Source organism: Manis javanica, chromosome 14, assembly GCF_040802235.1.
Source record: "Manis javanica isolate MJ-LG chromosome 14, MJ_LKY, whole genome shotgun sequence".
Classification (NCBI taxonomy): domain Eukaryota; kingdom Metazoa; phylum Chordata; class Mammalia; order Pholidota; family Manidae; genus Manis; species Manis javanica.
The window spans coordinates 61,767,520-61,783,622 of record NC_133169.1 but is presented as its reverse complement, the minus strand read 5'-3'; positions in this window follow the sequence as shown (position 1 = coordinate 61,783,622).

Sequence of the window (16,103 nt, the reverse complement as noted above, 5' to 3'; positions counted from 1 at the left end):
CATACAAAAAGAAAAAAGCTTCTATGTATTTTCTATAAAACTGTTATTGAAACTTATCATATGGTTTAAAAAGCCAATGGCTGTATAAGGAACTATAAAATAAATTCTTCTTAGCATTAGTACTAGGAAAAAATCTGCTTCTATAGAAATTGGCATGCTTCTTTTTATTATCTAATAAGAACCTTGTATAGCTTGTGTTTTCCTTTCTGTCTTGCCTGCCAGGAAAAGGTCAAAAGTAAAGTTTGCATTAAATCTCAGTAGCAATCTGTAGCTTAGCTTTTTCTAGGATACCTATCACTCTCAGCTCTACCCCCTTCCTTTGTTCTTACTTCTTTATCCTTTTTATTTTTTTGCAATATATTTGCCATATAACGTTATGTAAATTTAAGGTGTGCTTTATCCGTCTGAATGGTTCGAACACATCTGTACCTTCTATTATAAGCTACCCCTAGACCTTCTGAAATAAGCAGGCTGAAATAAGTATGTCTCATCAGTTTTTTTCCCACCTTAGCCCCCGCCTGTCCATTCACTTTATTTAACTAATATTGAAGCCACACCAACTATGTGTGTGAGGCAACACTGACTCAAAGAGTAAGACAAGTGTGACCTTCAAGCTGCTCACTGTTTTGCAAGGACAGGCGAAATTGCATACACACATATGTAAAGTGCAATGCAAGAACAATATGTGTGGCAGGGGCACAGGGGACTGGCCCTTCTTCCCTCTCTCCTTCCTCAGGTGTCAGACCTGTGTCCCATCAAAGGCTTTTCCTGTTCCCTTCCCTCCTCCCCTGCCCTCCAGAGGCAAGTCCCTCAATAAACTTGCACCTCCAATTGCGTTTTGATGGCAGCTTCTCAGATGACATTAAGCGACCCACCTTGACCTTTCTCCTCTGTCCTCCTCCGTTTCCTCTCCTGCCCTCTTCAATACTCAGTGTTCTCTTGGCTCAGCATTCCATGGACTACCCTTCCCTCTCCACTTGCTCTCCTTCCCTGGAGCAGCATGGTAGGGCAGGGTGGGGACCGTGCTTAGGATCCTGTGGGTGGAGATGGGTGAGGGCCCCTGACCTTCTGTCCTCCTGGCAAAGATTAACTTAGTGTCAGTCAGTACAGAGGTCGCCTGCAACTTAGGATCACAGAGTCTTTATTTCCTTCCCAAACTCAAGTCATGTTGCAAAAAGCTGTATTCTGTTCCCTTACGCCTCATGAATTCCAGGCTCAAGGACCTGGTGTTGGCTTAGTGAGAAAGAGAGGGGCTGGTGGGGCAGGAAGGGGTGGTGTGTGATGGAGGAAAACTCACTCTCCAGCACAGGTAAGGCGTGTTACCTGAGTTCAAAGGGGTCGAAGACATCTTCCATTTCAAGGTAAGCTCCCCCCACCATTTTCGGCATCTGTTGTCCCTTGCTCCAAACGTGTGTCTCTTCGCAGGGGAATGACTCACATTCCCTTCTCTCAACCCAGGCTCTTCATTCACATCACCTTCCCATGCTTACATTAACTCAGCACAAAAAACATGTAAGCAAATTAGTAAGGCTGTTACCTATCATTGAAGCATGCATTTCCCTTTAGATTCATCCATGTCATAAGAGATTTATTTTTTAACTAAACATATCTAAAGTATCCATAAACTAGCTACAGAGAGTAAGTTGCAGATACAGGCAGTAAATATTAAGTATCACTGAAAAGTTGCTGATTGTCATGTCGCTGATGGCAGTTGCCTTCTTCGGCTCATGTGCAGGGTTTATTGTCACAGCCAGTGCCCAAAGGCCATGGTGACTTCCAGGAGAAAGGAACTGTTCTGTCTGCCACTTACCTGAATGGCTTCCTGGCATCATGGCTGCAAACCTCCAGGTCTACCTGGATCTTTACAAGCATCTGCAAGAAAGCTCCTGTGGTGTCACATGTCCACCTATTGCTGGATGGTAAAGATAAGCCTCCAGCAGGAAGCAATTCAGCCTTAAGTCTCTGAGTGATGAGAAGAGAATGCAAAGTCCTTGTACGCACAAGACCAGGGTTCCAAGTAAATTCCTAGCTAGCTATGGTTCTTTCCCAGACAAACTCTTGACAACTAAGAAGAATCACACCCCTGATTTTAGGACCATTTTACCAGAATTTATTTTGGCCCAGTGGACACATGAAAATAGTTACTTTATTTGAATGTCCTTTAGCCTCCTTCTAGACGTGTTTCAAAGGCTGAGCCTCCTCGCCTGTGCCCCATTTGCTTCCCAGATACACCACAAACCATAAGGAACACACAGCCTACACTATAGACAAAACATTTAGTAAGAGGGTTTCTTGATTGGTTTCCTAATTAAGAAAATCTCCTTGATTGGAGGAAATAAAATTAAAATAACATTGGGTTCCCTATGCCCACAAAAGAGAACAAAACTAAAAACCAGGGCTGCAAAGGTCTTCTGTTGTGCAGTGCATCTCACAGAATGGCTGTCAGATGAAGTTTCAAAATACGTGTTAACATTTTCCTAAACACCAGTTCAGACCCCACAGTCTCCTAAATGTTGCAGGTTTGGCTGGTGCTGGTTTGTGGAGCTTTAGGCCGTTGGAAACCATCAGCAGTGAAGTGACTCCGGACCACCTGTGGTATCTTCTGATTGTAAGGTAAGAGAGCCCTTTCTTCTGCTTTCGGTAATAAACACCTGACAAAGAAAAGCCTGGACTGCTGGGTAGACACCTGAGAAACCGGCTACCTCCCCGCACTTGCCCGAGGTGGAATATTCACACCATTCCAGACAGAGGAAGGCATGTAATTTGTTTATTAAGCCTCCAGACAGTGAGATGCCTCCATCCCTCTCAGGAAGTGTTTCTAAGTTGGTACAACCATTTAATGTTAGGCATTTCTTCCTCCAGGCCTGCTCATTTCTGTGGGCCTGTCTTCTGAGAAACTCTCTGGACTGCTTGTCCATGGCAAGTACCCAGCCCAGTGCAAATACAGAAAGAGGAGGAACAGGCAGCAATGGAGGCCGATAATAGTAAGAGAAGAATTAGCATTTCGAGTGCTAAGTGTAAGAATTGGCTCTTCATTGTTTAACCATAAAAGTACTAAAATATATCCCTGCAGAAAGCCATATTGTATTGATATATATGTGGTTCAATGATAACCACTTTAAAGCTAATACATTGCTCATATTCCCCTTGACCCATGGAATAAATAATCAAGGACAGACCTCTTGAGGTTATATGTCACATTGGTGGTGTATTTGTAATAATGCAATGTTTAAGGCATCACACACCAACACAGCCAATTCTTCATAATAAATTTGTACCGAACATCCAGGGTTGTTGGACCACTGGTGACAGAGATCCTTGAATGAATTTAAAATCTGGTTTAGGTACACCTCTCCTCTCCCCAGCCCCCCACAAAAATCCATTACATTGGAATTACCTGGTTTATTTCCATCTTGGTGTGTGATATCTAACAAAGGTTGTTAACATGGCTTAACATATTTTCTGGGCCTAAGTGTTTATGGGAAAAACTTCAGATTTATACAAGGGTTTTGGACATGTGACTCATATAAAGTAGAATAAGGGCATTGTTGCTAAAACCTTGTTTTCTTTGAAGCCTCACCATACCGTTCTTAGGAAACCATTAAGCAAAATGCCCTGAAGGGTAGGAAAAATCACATTGAGCAATAAAATGTCAACCGTGCAGAATCTGAACATCAAGCACTTTCATCTAAACTTATCCTTCTTTCCTTTCACTTGGCAGGGGTTTGGTTTTTAAAAAGTAATAAACTCTAGCACTCCAGTTGACCTGGGATGGGTTTACGAAATCAAACTCTGGAGCTAGCCGCCTCATGACCTTTAATGTGGACTCCCCACCTCAGGAAAACCACAGAGTGAGAAATACAAACAGAAAAGGAGAACAGAAATATATGTTTCCATTGTCTAGGTCTCCAATTTTTTAAAAGAAGGTACCACAATAAAACTCTTGGCCAGAAGGAACAATCTTAAATCTGTTTAAACAGGTGTCCGGTACTTATTATCTCATGAGCAGCAAATGAATATAATCATAGCACAATGTAAGAAGGATATGAGCAAGGAAAACCTATTCATAAGGCTCTGTAACTGTTGTAAACCTGGGGCAGACACAGTTTGGTCTCAGAGCAGGGTTATAGTCAAGAAACAGCTTCCCACAGCCTCAAGTCATTTCAAAATAATTCAAACCCTTTACTTATGTTTCTTAAGAACCCTAAAGGGGATCCAAATTCAAAGACCATAACAATATTTATTAAAAAAACCCTTTCCCTTCTACCGCTTTCCTCACACTCACTGCCAATCCAGAGCATTTCAATTCACAATTCCCAGTAACTTCTCTCAACACCTCACTCTCCTTCCTCTCCCTGTCCTACCCCCCTTCTTTTCTGTATCTCTTTATTATGCAGATTGACCTTAACTCCCTCCCAGTTGAAAAGAATCCCTATTTGTAGGAAGAAAAGGAATCAGGAAATTGATCTGGTAGAGAATTCTCTTTGGCCAGTAGGGTAGAGAAATAGACAGCAAACATCCGTGTTAATAAATTGATCCCAAGATAACTATGTCATGAATTAGAAACTACTGATAGGTTGACAGTTGTATCTTCAATACACCCTTACGATGATGTCTGAAAAGTCTGAGAAAGTACGTAGATACATTACGTTTGCAAAGTTCTAGAAACAGTGTTGGCCTGGATATTTATAAAAGCACAGAGAAAATCTCAGTTCTGTATCTCAGAAGGATGAAGTTTCCTCTTGGAGTGTAAATATGTTACCAAATGGAGGTCTAGGATTTTGGAGAAGGGAACAGGAGACCTCACAGGATACAAGTCGTGCACATGGGGGAAATTTCCATGCCTGCATGTAGAGACCATTCCAAACCAATAGTAAATCAGGGCTTGCCTACACATGACTACCATTAGTTTTCTGAATGGTTCTATGCTGACAAATCAGGGGTTCTAAACCCACCTACTTGTAAGAGTCAAGCTATGTCCTGATCAGGTGACTCTTGGCTGAGAACTATGGCCAATGGAAAAATCATACCCTATCTGAAGTAATTATTCCTTTCCCACTAATTCTTATGTTGTAGGAATGCTGGCCCACTATTGCCAGATTCCTTTCAGGGGAGCCTGAAATGCTACATGTGATACCATGCCCCCAATTTTAGTTGTTGATGGTTTAATATTTTTCATCACTATGAATGCCAAGTTGCCATGCCTATGGGCTGATGCAGACCACAGCCCACATCAACTCTGTGGGAGTGGTGGGAATGGGAGTATTAACCACACAAAAAATGTAGGCTCAGGCTCAAGAAGTCAGTATGAAAATGGGTAACTGTCTTGAGAGAATATACTTTGACCTAACAATTCCACTTTTAGAAAATTATAAAAAGAAACAATTTCTTCATTTCACAAACATAAATGCATGAGGATATTTATGATAATTTGTAACTGAAAAATTATAAAGTTATCCAATAGTAGGGGCTTAGTTTAAATAAATTTTGTATGATATATCCATAATGCATAGAACTGCACGCATTAAAAATGATGCTGCAGAAAATTATTTAATGGAAATGTGGTCTTAATACTGTTAAATAAAAAATCAGGTTACAAATATAAAAGTATGATTCCATTTTCTTATATGTTTATGTATTTGTGTATATTTAAATCAAAGAATAAATTACAAAGGCAATTAGAAAGTAGTTTAAAGTGAAAGGGAAAACACAGTATGTCAAAATGTGTGGGATGCAGCTAAAGCAGTGCTAAGTGGTAAAATTTTAGATTTAACATTTATAACAGAAAAGAAGAAAAGTTATTAAGTTTCCACATTAAGAAACTATAAAAAAAAAAACCATGGTAAGTGGAATGAAGGAAGTAATGAAAATAAGAGCAGAAATCAAGGAAAAAGAAAACAAACCATAAAGAAATATCTATAAAAACAAAAGTTAGTTATTTAATAGATCTATAAAATTTGTAAATACCAAGCTGATGAAAAAATATATTATATACATACATATATATATATAACCAATATTAGCAATGAACTAATCATTATTACTATAGCTCCAACTATTTAAAAAAATAATAAAAAGAATACTATAAATAATTCTGACAAATTTGACAACTTATAAAAAATGGACAAATTCCTTCAAAGACATAAACCACCAAACTGACACAAGAAGACACATGAAATCTGAATCTCTCTCTCTCAAATAGAATTCTGTATCTAATAAATATATTGGATTTATGATTAAAAATAATTTTTTAAGACAACTTCAGATCAAGATGGCTTCACTGGTGAACTCCCAACATTTAAGAAATAATGTCAATCCCACAGAAACTCAGAAAACAGAGAAGAGAATATTTTCTAACTCATTTTACTTTACTGATATCAAAACCAGATAAATACATTTAAAAAAGAGAATAAAACTACAGATAAGTATTTCTTGTGAGAATAGAAGCCAAAAATCTTTAGCAAAATGTTAGCAAGCTGAAGCTAACAATACAAAGAATAATACATCATTACCAAGTGGGGTTTATTCCAGGAATACAAGGTTGAATTTTACCATTTTTAAAATATTCAACACAAGAGAAGAGCATCTGATTACATCAAGAGATACAGTAAGACCTTTTGACTAAACATTTAATATCCATTCATGAAAAAAATTTTTCAGCTAATAAGGAAAAAAAGAAAACATTCTTACCATGATACATGGCATTTCAGGAAAACCTATAGCTAACATTTTATATAATGTTGAAAATTTTACTGCCTTCCCTAAAATTAAGACTAGGAATAAGGCAAGGATATCCACTCACATCACTGCAATTCAAATTGAACTGGAAGTCCTAGCCAGTGTAGTAAGAAAAGCAAGATAATGCCTGCAGATTGGAAAAGAAGTAAATGTTCTTTACTCACAGATATAATTATATACATAGAAAATCCTGAAGAATATACAAAATTAACTTACATGAACTAATAAGTGTGTTTGGCAAGATTTCAGTATACAAGGTTAATAAGCAAAAATAAACTGCATTTTTATATGTTAACAGTAATTAATGAAAAATATTTTACAATAGCATCAAAAAACAGTGCTTAGCACATTTAACAAAATACATGTAAGACTTGTTCACTGAAAACTATAAAACATTGCTGAGAGATATTGAAGACCCTGAAAACAAAAACAAAAACACGTTTATGGATTGAAATTTCAATATTGTTAAAATGTCCATTGTCCCAAATTGATTTGTACCTTCAATATACTCCCAATCAAATTCCTGACAGAATTTCATTTTTTAAGAAATTGGTATGCTGATATTAAAATGTATGTAGAAATGCAAAGGACATAGAAAAACCAAAATAATTTTAGAAAGAAGAAAAAAAACTGGAGGATTCATATTCCTTGAGTTCAAGATTTGCTGTAAAACTATAGAAATCAGGCCAGTTGTATTGATGTGGGGCAGGACAGAGTCTAAAAGTAGAGATGCCCATGCATGTATGGTCAATTGGTTTTTGACCAAGTTCCCAAAATAATTCAGTATGAAAAAGATAGCATTTTCAAGAAGTGGCCCTAGAACAATTAGGATTTGTGGATTTGATGGTTGGTTTTACCAGGCTGGAAGCAGGGATTTGATGGTTGGTTTTACGTTTCAATGTGGCTGGGCCCTGGTACCCAGATACGTAGTCAAACATTATTCTGGATGTTTCTTTGAGGATATTTTTGGATAGATTAACATTTAAATTGGTGGACTTGAAAGATTGCCCTTCATAATGTGGTGGGTCTCACCTATTTAGTTGCAGGCTTTAATAAACTCAAGACTGACCTCCCCTGAGCAAAAAGGAGTTCTGCCAGCAGATGGCCTCTGGACTGAAATTCCCACTCTTTTTTGAGTCTCCAGCCTAACCCATCAGATTATGAGTTTACCAAGCCTCCACAGTTACATAAACCAATTCCTTAAAATCAATATCTGTCTCTCTTTCCCTCTCTCTTTCATATACTTTGTATACACACACACACACACACATACACACACACATATATGTATATATGCTACCTATATCTATATATCCTATTTGTTCTGTGTCTCCTGAGAACCCTAGCTAATACAGTGAATACAGTAGGTAAAAAAAATTTGAATGCTACATCATAATAAATATGAACTCAAAATGGATCACAAACCTATATGTAAAAGTCTAATATGTAAAACTTCTAGAATAATACTTGAAAAAAATACCTGTAACCTTGGATTGTAAGCAAAGATTTTTATGGATAAGACACAAAACATCCTAACAATAAAAGAGGCAAAATTATAACTTGGACGTAAGCAAAGTAAAAAAAGGAAAACTTTTGCTCATCAAAAAACACTGAGAAAATAAAAGGTAAGCTATAGACAGCATAAAATATTCACCTTCTTTGGAGGTATTTAAATCCTGAATATATAAAGAATTCTTACTCGATTATTAAAAGACAAACAACCCAAAAAAATAGGCAAAATATTTGGACCAATACTTCACAAAAGATGATATACACATTATAAAAACACACTTGAAAAAATGTTCAACACTATTAGTCATTAGGGAAATGCAAATTAAAGCAAAATGAGACACCATCTTATCTAGTGATGGTTGAAATGAAAGGGACTGACAGCACCATCTGTTGTCAAGTACATCAGGCATCTGAAACTCTCCTATACTGCTGGTGAGAATGCAAAATAGTACAGAAAACTGTCAGTTCCTTATAATGTTAAATATATGCAACTACATGACCCAGTAGTTCTTTGTTAGATAATTACCCAAGAGAAATAAAAACATACATCCAGACAAAAAAAAAATTTGTGCAAAAATGTTTCTAGAAACTTTACTCATAATGGCAATTCCAAAGCTGGAAAAAGCCCAACTATCTATCAATAGGTGAATGGTTAAACAAATCTTCATCTATTCATACAAAGGAATGCTGCTTAGCAATAGAAAGGAGCAAACTCCTGATACATGCAACGTGGATTCATCTCAAAACCATTATGCTTAGCAGAATGAGCCTGACACAAAAGAATACATACTGTATGATTCCTTTGTACTAATTTCAAGGACAGATGAAACTAATTCCTACTCACACAAACAATAGCAATTGCCTGCTGTGCGGATCAGTGCGGTGAGGGGATGGCTGCAGAGTAGCATGATTGGGGTGTTTGTTACACTGATGTATATATTTGTTCAAAGCTCATCAAAGCACAGTAAAATTAATGCATTTTATTGCATGCAAATTATACTTGATAAATCAGAACATTTATTTCTTTAATACCTTTCCTGAAGACTGTTCTACTCTTGCCCCAAAGCTCTGCAAGACCTCTTGTATACTGAAATTCCCACCTGCAAACTTATGCAAAGCCCTTCCTTATTTTCTAAGGATTACATTCCCTATGATTGTAGGGATCAGCGCACACATCCCCCTGCCCTTGTCTGCTCCCCTAGAAGAAGAGGTGCTTATGGAGGAAGTGATCTCATCTCCAGCTGTGCATGACAGTCACCTGGGGGGTGCATTAAAATTGCACGTTCCTGGACCCCGTCCCTAGAAATTCTTATCTGCAGAATTAACTCCAAGGCAAATGCCACAGTGCTCTACCCTATTGTATTTGTTCATCGCACCCAGATCCACTAGCTTTTGAGTCTCTGCTGCAAGGAACTGCTTAAACTCAGTTACCCCTGTGTCCAGGACTGCCACCAGACACTGGCCTAGCTTTTTAAATAACTCCCTTTCTCAAATGTAAACATCTTAGGAGACAAAATGATGTCACTCTTACCATGTGTACAACAAGTGATGAGGTCATGAGACAAATTAGCAGCTTGATCTTTTTTAAGGGCCCTTGTCCCTCAGTAATGGTCAGGCTCTCCAGGGAATGTGATAAAGATGCAGGAATCTGTTCTACTCACTGTCACTTCTTGTCGGGGAGTGGGGACTCAGGCTTCCCCCTGAGAACTGGGATTAAGGGTGAAATCTTTTCATGGCAAACTGGGAATGAAGGTCTCTGCTCTGGCTCCATGTCAAGGTGCCTCTAATGGATTCTTCCTAAACTATTTTGTTAAATCACAGAGTAGATTTTTCTGTAGCCTGTGCCACGAGACCATGAAAATTGCAGTGGTTAGGAAATCCCCTTGTCTGAAAACCATTATTTGTAGTTCGGTCTGATTAGAAAAATGTCAAAGATTATACAACAAAACCCATGAACATCAGGATATACATGAGGCTTTTAGCAGTTAGGAGGGCCGTGATTGCTCACATAGGATTTCTACCACAGCAAGGCTTTGTTTCTGCCTCCTGCTTACAGGTAACTTCACAGGGAAATACTGTGTGTGGAGGGGGGTGGGGGGACGGGGCACGTGTGTGTGCATGTGCACATGTGCATATGTATGTGTGTATGTATGTGAGAATGCAGTCCTAATGCCATGAATTTCAGGTCCTAGGAAACCAGGAAAGACAATGGATCATTTTTTCAAACTGCAAATTCTCTTTAGGCTCCAATATAAATGTTTTTAATCAATTGGGCTACAATGACAATCCTGGGGACTGGAACTCCAGCTGGGTGAGAACAAACGAGATAAATCTCTGTGCAGGGCAGCCAAGCAGGCAGGGAAGGGCAAGATTTAGGAGGCAAATGGCATCATGAGGAAGTTGAACAGCTAGAATGCAGTAAATGGGGTGAAAGTGGACTCCGAAAGAGGTAGATTGGAATGCACAATGCAAACTTGACCTTCTCTGCAGCATTGTTTGGGGCCGTGGTGACAGCTGTTAAGGCTCAAACTTCTGTACATGTTCGCCAGCAAGGGCACTTTGAAAAGCTTACCTCCCATGATTTAGCCCACTTTCCACTATTGAAACACACTGACTCTTTTCTATGTCTTCCTGATATTCTTCACTAGAAAAGAAAAGGAGAAAGGCAAGCTCATTATTTCCCTAAACATTCCCTCTTGTCATTATGATATTGACTGAATTCCACTAGTCTAGGATCTCATAGGAATTCCAAAGGCATCCTATTTTACTAAATTGATGATATGTCTAGGGTTTTAAAGACAGAAGATTTTAGCACTAGAGAAAACATTGGAAATTGCCTAGTCCCAACTCTTAATTTGAGGCAATTCACCATTTATGCAAAAATACATGTTGTTATACCCTTTCTATAAGCCGGGAATCAGAAAGAGCCAGAGACTTGCCCTCAAATACCACCATCTCCCTTGTTTACCTCTCTAAGCTGGTGGCCATGAATTTTTCTTAATGTGAGATTGTAAGGTCTTTAGGTAACTACCTGGTATATTTCTTATATTAATCCCTTTTATTGTTCCTAAATTTACCTCTTTTGGACTCTACAGATACAATACTAGAGATACAGTAGTATATAAAATGAATAAAAATCCTGCCCCAAGTGAGCTTATATTCTCCTAAAGAAAACAATAAACAGAAATAATAAATACATACTATCACATGAGATAATGGCAATAAAAGAAGAAAAAAGTAAGATAATAGTGACTGAGAGGCCGGTGGCTTGCTTGGATGGAACAGTTAGGAAGGGCCTCTCTGAGGCAGTGGTGCTTAAATATTAAATAGCTAAATGAAGTGACAGAATGAACCAGGTGGAAATCTGGGAACAGGACTCCAGACAAAAAACACTGAAGTGGAAATGAGCTTAGCATATGTAAGGAACAGCAAGAATTCCCCCTATAGCTAATAGAGAGTGAATGAGGCAGATAATGGCCGGCGAGGTCAGAGATTATAAGGAGACAAATCACATAGAGGTGTAGGGCCCTGAAGGGAGTATAGGAACAATGTAAGTGATTTTCCAAAGACAGAGGTATCCTTTGTCCTGCCCCCACCAGCCTCCCAGAGGGTTTTAGAGGTAATTTAGAATCACCCCAAGTTTCCAAAGCCAGGGTCTATCTATGACATCATACAGTCCCAGTTATTATACATTTTAAAGTCGGCCGCCAGAGTGAAAGCAGACTGAGAGAGGATGAGGAGCCACCGAAGGACTAGGTGACTGGTGAACCTGGAAAGGCACACACTGAGTGAGACAACTGGAATGTTCTAAATGACGGTAGATGTGACAAGATCCTAATGGAATCATCTTTTCCATTTTCCTAAATATGTTTTTCTATTAAAGATACAGTCAGTTTTATTTTTACACATTTGAAAAAAGAAGCCTGTGGGGGCCAGTCACCCCTGAGCAATTCCCAAAGAGCGAACCAAGGAGGAGCAGCCAGGGGAGAGCCCAGGGGAACCGGCCCGGAACCTGTGCAGGCCTGGGGCTTGGGTGCTGTCCGGATCACAGATCACATTGGTAAAACACAAATAGGTCCTGCTGTCCACAAGGTAGGAAACTTGCCAAGTGCACTATAAAAACCACTCCTCCCAGTGGGCTACCTGCCCAGCCCAACTGCCCGGAGTGCTGTTGACTGAGAACAAGTGATTATTTTGTTATCTGAAGTTTAGATAACTTAATATGCTTCCCAAGAAAATAGTTCTGAAAGGGGAAATTCCAAGACAATTACAAATAAGTAAAAAAAAGTCATTTTACATACTTTACATGTAATCAAGTCTTAATTTTGAGCACTAAAAGGCATACAACTTTTATTAATAAACAATCAGTATCTCCTCACCCCTACTACATAAAGGTTAAACAAATATACAAAGAATGGAATTACTTACCCTGCACAGGGCCTTATTTTCCTGGGTCCAGGCTGGCTGTCATCTCACTTTCCCAAACTCACTGAGCCCTAGGAATGGCCTCTTCCCCATTGCCCCAAATGGAAATGAGTACTTGATCCCAGTTGATCCTAAAAACACATTTGGCTAAGAACCTAAAGTGCTGGTCTAAAGAGGTACTTGTGGAAGACTTGGAGTTGGAGATCTTTTCCTCCCATGAGAACTGGAATATTTAGGAATTCAGGTATAAGTCTGTTTCCAGAAGAGAGAAACTGAGGAGCAGCAAAAGGAATCACTGCTCACATAGCAGGTTCTGCTTAAGAAGGCACAACCCTCTACTGAAAGAAGTTCATGGCCACCCGCTCAGAGTGGGCAAACAAGGGGCCTGTCTGTCTCCCTCTGGCTTCCTTCTGGGAGGACAGCTCTGCCTGTTCCTAGACTCGCCTCGCTCTCTCCCGTCACAGAGGGGACACCCACTGCATGGCAAACCTTATGCTTATGCTCTAAAACTATATGGTGTAGACACCAAGAGGCAATGCTTGTTGTTGTCCTATATTATCTTGATATTTCAAGGAGCTCAGAACAGAATTCTAGCAGACTCAAAATGGCTCATGTTTAGTAGAATGTTGCCTGTTGACTTTTTGACTCTTAGAAATACTTGTATTAGTAAAACCAAGGCTTCTTGTTTCTACTCAACTACCTGACATTTCATATGTCTTCTCTAAATTTCTAAAGAATTATCTGTGCCCCTCATTTGTCATTTAATGTATACTATTCTATAGGATACAGCCTTCCTCCTGCCTGCTTTTTTTTTCTGCTTCTCTTTCTCCTAAAATTTACTGACTGCTTACTCTGCAGGAGCCTCTTTTCAGTCAATTTTCTAACTTAATCTTCAAAATAGCTCTATTTCTCTCCCAACTAGATTCCCTACTTCTTGTTTATAAATATTGTCTTACTCCTCTTTGGATCATTAGCACCTAACACTCTCATTCTTCCAAACTGGTAGGAATACTCTGTGTATACCAAAATCCTGTACACTAAAAATCTGTGGACAACTAGAGTCCATTCATAGTTGACATGCGGCTCACTCCAGTGTAACTGAAAAATTAATTTTGCCATCCTTATTTAGTTCAATTATTATGTCTTAGATTTATAACTATCATCATGTGTGGCAGGTCCCAGAACAAACAAACATTAAGATTTTTATAGAAACAAGAAAAGAAGGAAAGGGAGGGAAGGAAGGAGGAAGGAAAAGAACAGAAAGAAGGAAGGAAGAATAGAAAGAGAGAAAGAGAGAATGTCGGGAGAGGGGATGACGCATCACCTCCTACTCCAATAAACTGCAGAATACGTTCTCTTCTTCCTATGCCTCTTCCCCTTCTCTGTTCTTGTAAATGAGCCAAGAGAAGAGCATTAATTTCTTGAAGAACATTTTCCAATGCAGTTGTATAACAATGGTCATGTTTTCAGAATGAGACAGAGAAGAGTGTATGTGGTCAGGGGTGGAGATAGAGGAAGAACATTCCTTAAACCCGCAGTGGCAATTGTAAAAGGTAATTTTCTCAAAATCGTAAATTTCCAAGAAATGATTCCCTCTTGACAAACCATTTAAAAGCTCTACTACTTAATCAGTCTGGGTTTGTTCTTCTAAGCCCTGAATCACAAAGGCTGGGGATTCAAACCTTGGCTCCAGAACCCATCACTGACCTACACGCTCATAATGAGAAGTGAAGGGCTTTGTGCAAACAGCCAGAGCCTGCAGTGAGCAGGCCGGAGTCTCTTCATGCCCAGGGGGCTGCTGATCCCATCCTATAGGAATGTTGAAAACACCAGCTTTCTGGGAGAGAGACCCCCACACCGTATTTTAGGTGATACAGTCCAAGCCAAGCTTCCCTTCCATAGCCAGGGACAGAGCCAAGGAAATTTCTGACAGTTCCATAGTTCCTGAATGCTTTGATCACCAGGAATTGCAACAAGAAAAATTATCTAGGAAACTTCACGGAGAGCTGAGATGATAATAATAGCTGCCCTTTGAAGACCTACCACATGCCAGGAATTACCCAACTTTACATTTTTCTAATTCTTATAAAGACTATAGAGAATATTTGATAGACAAGGACATTGGGGCTAAGCAACGTAACTCATAGTAAACCAAGGTTAGAACCCAGGTTGATGGCAACGCTTTCAACAAGAATCAACTTCCCCCCGCTAGGGAACCTTTGATAATGTCTCGAGACATGTTGGGTTGACAAGAGTGGGAGTGCTAATGGCATCAGTAGGGGGAGGGACGTGCTAAACCTAGTGCAGTGCACAGGGGCGGGCCAGGCCCTACCATGTGGCATTATCCAGCCCAAAAGTTCAGTAGTGCTGAGGCTGGAAATCCCTGTCTGTCTGATTCTGAGGCTGACTTTGTGTTTGCAAAGCATCCAGCATCTAGATACACAGGGAAGCCGGACGAGACTGTGAAGCTATGCCTGTGGGCAAAAGAGGGTGAAGGCAAGTCATTGGCTGGAGGTTTCCCCTCATTTGTAATGGAGACGTGGGGAGTGAGCAGGGAACAGAATCCAAGCCAGTAATTTCCCATCATTTAAATTAGCTGCCCCCTTTGTCAGCCGGTGAACACTGCCCAGCATAGAGAAGATACAGAAGACCCTGCCAACCGATCTGGACAGAACCAAGCATTCCAAGGAACATTTACCTCTGGCCGCCTTCTGCCCATGGTCTGCCTGCCTTGAGATTGATAGGGTAGCCAGGGCAGCCCATCAGGCCTGCTTATCTCAGCATCCCATGGCCGGCGGGGAGTGGCCCTGCCGATGAATGCCTCCTCCATCACGGGCAGCCTCTGCCTGTCAGCACCTGGAGCGGGGTCAGTGGGGTCTGGACAGGGTGGCTGGTACCAGACACCAGGCCTCTTCTCTCTCCTCCACCTACTAATAAATGGCTTTCTTGGCGCTGCCAACACATGCATCGTGGACTCCCTGCCAACGAGACAGCCATTTTTTATGCCTGCTTGCAGCATGGAAAGCAGAAGCTTTCTCGGAGTGTAGTTTAGTGTAAATGCTCTCTCAGATATTTTCTCATCATTAACCCGTAATAAATCAATCTAATGAGCAACTTCTGTGCCTCTCAGTGAAGGTTTCTCAACCCCTTCCAGAACTGGGCCAGGCTGGAAGAACTGCACAGGGGGTTCAAGTAGAGCTTTCTTGCCTTCCCTTTGCCCCAGCGCAAAGTGTGGCTTCATCTGGGTCTCCGTTGCGCCTCCCACAGGTGTCTGGCCTTCCCCAGCTGAACTTGTCCTCTATGTACCTGAATTGCTCCCCAGGTGGCCTGTGAGCTTCCTCTGGCTCTTTCCCCACTGACATGCTCTCAACACTTAGCAGTAGACCTGGTACTGGTGGGTGGATCAGATTGTATTAGTTAAATGAATA